This window comes from Natrix helvetica (genome assembly GCF_964273705.1).
Source record: "Natrix helvetica genome assembly, chromosome: 4".
Taxonomy (NCBI): Eukaryota; Metazoa; Chordata; class Lepidosauria; order Squamata; family Natricidae; genus Natrix; species Natrix helvetica.
Window position 1 is genome coordinate 137,412,520 of NC_138550.1, and position 5,682 is coordinate 137,418,201.

The following is a 5,682-nucleotide window of genomic DNA, read 5'->3' on the forward strand; positions in this document are numbered from 1 at the left end:
ATGTTTTCTTCTTACAAATTCTCTATATTTTGCTTTGATTCCTCTCTCTGGGATTTCTTCTGTTTTTCTTCCTAGTTATTGGCCTGCATGTAAAGTACTTGGCCCTTTCCTTGTTGTGTTTTATTTTGCTGGGCCTCCATCCTTCGTTTTCCTCTGGGCCACCCACTTCAAAGGAAGGAAAAATGTCTTCTTTTATGGTTGGTGGTTTTGCCTATTTCTACTTGCTGGTGGCTGCAGAGCTTCCCAAAGACCCATTTGCTCCATTTTCCTCTTGTACCTGTTTCAAAGTTTCAGCTTTTAATCTGCCATGCTGACTAGGGGAAAGTCTTGAATGGGAAGGGGAGAAGGCAACACAGGTGCCTGCAATTTTTCTAAGCAGCCTGCTCTTCCACACCTGGATCTGACAGAGTTTGTGGCCATGCCTGATGTCTATCCTTAGCAACAAGTCTGGCATATCACTACCCAGACAAGATAGTATATGATCTGATACAAAGATTAAGCAATATCCACAGATCTTCTTACCATATTAGGAGTATATGATTTAAAAACAGTAATGAAGGCTTTATTGTGGGGGTTAGTGAATATAAAGAAAAATTCAAGACAGAGTTTTATATGTAATTGACTCTCTTATGAAGACTTGACATGCTTTCCTGGGGTAACAAAAGCAAGTTTGGAATAAAAAACTGGACTTTGCGATTAAGGTATATTGGCCAAAATTTGAAGTACTTTCTTTATCTTTAACAGGAATACTGATCTGACACAGATACTATGTAGGCTAGTAATCTAGTCTGTCTTACTATTAAGCTTTATGTGAAAGTCTTGATTAAGCAAAGCCATCATCTGTTAACAGACATCAATTATCTGTAGGCCCATTTAGTAATAGCTATGGCACATGGATATTGTAACTTAAAATGTAGCAGGAGTAAACTGTAAAAAGCATGAATTAATATAGTAGTAAAGGGAAAACAAGAAAAACATGTAATAGATCTGAACGGCTGACGTCTGAATTTGTGGATTGAAATTATAAATATATGATAGACAGTAAAATTATAAATGTAATCATGAATAAAAAAGTTAAGGTACTGCAAAAAATGGATTGGAAATCCCTGGTAGTTTCTATGAAATAATAGATCCATAATTTGATGATAGGTGCATGTAGTCCAGTAGATTCTGATAGAAGAACCAGGGATGATAAAACTGAGCAACACTCTGAATGAATGCAGTCCACTGATTAAAATTATTCTGATAGTAGGCATGAATGGTAAAAAGTTGAGATAGTACTGAAAAAATGTTCAAGCCATCGGGAGACCCCAAAACTAATGACCATGATGGTGGTGAGCATGTTTAGAAATGATCTGCAATTGAACTAAAATTAGTTAGCAAAAGATCTGCTTCGTTCAAATACATGGTTAAAGGTAAATCCATTCATACACGTATGTGAAAAAGAGAATAAATCAATGCATGGATGTTTTAATTGTTTATTATGAAACCTTGAGAAAATTGGTCAAGAGCTCAAGAGTGATGAGGAATTATGAATGGGATACAAGCCAATTTTCGATAGTATCAAGAGAGGCTCTTTAGAAAGCAATAGACATGGAAGGAAATAAATTAGGGTGGAATTAGTTTTACAGAATGAGAAAGTACAAGTCCTTTATGGGAAAAAAGTATTGGATATTAATATTAATATCCAACAGAATGAATAGAAAATAGATTTAAGACAGATGTAAGGAAGATGTGAAACAGCTTAGAACAAGCTAAAAACAATTATATTGCAGAGCACCGCAGAAGTCAAGAAGAGGTCTTTTGGAAGGGCAGGTCAACTATGGATCCATCTGTTCACACAATTCCTAGCAGAGAGATGTGCACCCACATATCCCAGTTCTTTATGAATCACCTTTATTGATTTTTTTTAGATAAGATTCTGGTAGAAGCTGTTTCATTCCTTCATAGATTGGAGATTACTTTTCTTAATAAGAATATTAGATGTGAACACAGCAACACAGGTTAGATGTACCCGCCAACCTTCTGCTGATTTCTCAGTTCAAAAAACAGGACTGCACTCTGGTCATCTTAGTAGTTGACACTTGGCTGTGCTTCTCTATGCTGAGGATGCAGCCATTATTTTCTTAACTTAGGCTGACCTTAGAAAAGTCTAAGTAGGCCTTAATGGACTACTATAAGGAGCAAATGCTCACAAAAATATTCTAAAGCTGGTTTTCTCTTTTTTTCGTTATATATAATTTTATTAAGAATTTTAATTATAATACTAAAACCTAACACAACTAAACTTAAATGAAAGAGTAAAAAGTACAAGACAAAAAAGAATATAATAATGAGAAAAGAAATACCGTATTTTTCGGAGTATAAGACGCACCAGAGTATAAGATGCAACAAGATTTTGAAGAGGTATTTTTTTAAAAAAAGGTTTTGCACTCTCCAGACCTCCCAAACGCTCTGCACGCTTCTTTTTTGTGAAAAAATGGGGCATGCATAGAGTTTGAGAGGGCTGCTCCTGGTGGATAGGGGGTGGCAAAAAACAGGCCATTTTTTGCAAAAATGGGCCCGTTTTTTTGCCAAAAAAAGGGCATGCATAGCCTTTAGGAGCCTTGTAGAGTGGTCCTGGGGGCTGGGAGGGAAACGAGCAAAAAACAGCCTGCTTTTCAATCGTTTTTGCCCTCCTCAGCCCCCAGGAGCACTTTGCAGGCTTTCCAAACCCTCTGCACATCCATTTTTGTGAAGGGGGAGGGGTTTCGGGAGGCCAAAAATGCTGTATTCAATGTATAAGATGTCCCCCCTCTTTTGGGGGGGAAAGGTGCATCTTATACTCCAAAAAATGCCATTTATAAAAAATGATTTCTAGTTTTCATCACAACTATTTAGTGACTATTTATCATTTAGTGGCCTTCTGAGGTTACTAACATTTATCTCTACATTCCATATCCCATTGCTTTATCTGTAAAATAAAATATATTTTCAGTCCTGCTGTCAACAGAAAGTCCATAAAGGGCTGCCAGATGTAATAACCATATATTGTAATTTTGATCAAATAAAACAACTTTATATCCCTTCCTTTTACTTCCAATATTCTTAATCTTTGGTTCATTCAAATATTGTCAGAGGATTTGATCTATCTTCGTTTCCTTTTTTTGTCCCATTGCACAGGGTTTTTCAGGGCTTTAACAAGTTTCTTCTAAAATTCAACATAAAAAGTTATCTGGATCACTGTCTTGGTTTGCCATTTTATTTCCCTTTTATATTTTAAAACTTTAGTCAATTTATTTTGTAGATCCATTGAAACATCTTTGCCAAGTCATTCTTTTGCATGTCAGTTGTGAATTCACTTTTGATACTATCTCCATCTTGTCTGATACAATTTGTTCTACAGCTGTCAATAGCATATTTTGGGCATAGAAATAAACCTCATTACTGGCATTGTTGATATTGTGGTTACTATTTTCTGATTCCATTCTTCAAACTCTTCAGTATTTTTAATAACCTTTTGCAACCCCTTCTTAAAATCTCGTGTCCAGTTTTTGAAATCATAAAATTCCTAATATTTACAATGTTGTGTAAAGAACAAAACAGAATCTATTTTCCACAAGAAGCTGGTTCTTTATAGCTAATTCTAAATTTTATTGTAAAAGTTTCAATGTATAAATTTTATCTGGATTCTTTGTACATTAATAACTTTCTAAGACTAAAATCTTATTTAGCTTTTTTGCTGTTTATTAGACTTTTTTTTTAAAATTCTTAAGTATAAAATTGAAAAGTTCTTTCATTCAGGATTGAAGACAGGCTTACCTGGTATTTTCACACTTGTCTTTCTAAAGTTCTTTAATAGCTTAGAAGTAGTTAATGCACAATTTTTGAAAGTGATTAGAAAGTGAAGTTTGTCAATTTAGTGTCCTTTAAAAGTCTCCATAGTGGTTGCAAGCAAGATGACTAATCCGGTTGTCTCAGGGGTGAGTTCCTCCATGCATTGGTACCGGTTTGCTTGGCGTGCACATGTGCACACTTCACTGGAAATTTATTTATTTATTTATTTATTTATTTCGATTTATCAGTCGCCCCCTCTCCGCAAAGGGACTCGGGGCGACGTACAATTAAATCAAAATACAAGTGTGGCATGGAGGAGGTAACACCAATATTTAACAGTCAAGTTCAAATAAATAACAATAAATTAAAACAATTAAAACAGTTAAAAACCCCAAAATTTACATATAAAATATTAAAATATTAAAATTGCCAGGGAGGTTAGAAAGTTCTAGTTAAGCCAGGCCGGCTAGTTGGAACAGGTGGGTCTTGAGTTTCATGCGGAAGGACCGGAGATCGGTCGTTGTCCTGATATCTGGGGGGAGGTCATTCCAAAGGGCTGGGCCCATCACAGAGAAGGCCCTATTCCTGGGCGCCGCCCTCTGACACTGCCTGGTGGACGGCACCCGGAGGAGTCCCTCTCTGTGAGAGCGAATTGGTCGCAGGGATGTATTGTTCTGCACATGCGCAAAGACCATGAAATAGTAATAAAAAACATGTCAGCAATGGCAGCAGAGACCGGGGAACCAGTTCAGGGCATAGCCAGCCTGGTTCACTGCCGGTTCTGCAACCCAGGCAAAATTACCACTGGTTCGCCCGAACTGGTGCGAACTGGTAGGAACCCACCTCTGCTTTGTCTTCTATTACTCAGACCCACAGAAAATTGCTACCCTGTGGTCTCCTCATAAGAAGCAATAATCTGAAACATTAGTGGGTGATCTGTTCTTTCCTTATCCAGAAAGGTTCCTTGCTCTTTGCTGCACTCATCAGCTCTTCTTTTGCAGAATCATCTTCAATTCGTATAAGAAGGAAGCCCCAGAAGTCCCAAAATCATAGTTTTCTCAAAAGGACTTAGATGCCACAAACATCAATGATGGATGATAATAATGACAGTAATAATATAGACCACTTTTCACTCTTTAAATATTGAAAACTAATCTGGTGCAAGCAAATTAAATCTATGGCAGACAATGACAAAAACATTGCTAAGGTCATGATTGGCTTCTTTCATGCTAAAGGGAGAAAATCTATCATGAAACTCTAAAAGCAAATTGATCTCCCAGATGTTAAAACAGTTCTCAGGTATGTGTGCATGTAATGAAAACCCTTAGATATTTTATCTAGTTGAGATTTCTAAGAATACCTTGTAGTATTTCAGAGCTTCTTGCTGCATTTCAAATGCAGACTATGTTTAGCTAGCTGGCTAATCCTGATGGAATCTAGGTTCCACGTATGCCACTTCTATTTCTGGTCACGATTTGTTCTTTTTTCCCTTGGAAAACCAAAATTCAGAATGATCCATTCCAATTTGGCTACTCTTAATGTCAGAGGCTGTCAAAAGCTAGCACTGCAGTCCAGTAGTGAGTGTTTACTTTATTTATTTATTTTTATTTTATTTAGTTTGTCAAACATATACGAGATAACAGGCATAAGTATGAATATGGACATGAACACAGGAAATGGGGACAAATAAGTGGGGACTGTAGGACAGGGATGGTAGGCACACTGATGCGCTTATGCATACCCCTACTGACTCTTAGGAATGGGGTGAGGTCCATAGTAGAAAGTTTAAGGTTAAAGTTTGAGGCAGTAGTGGAATTCAATTTTTTTTTACTACCAGCTCTGTGGGCGTGGCTTGGTGAGAGTAGC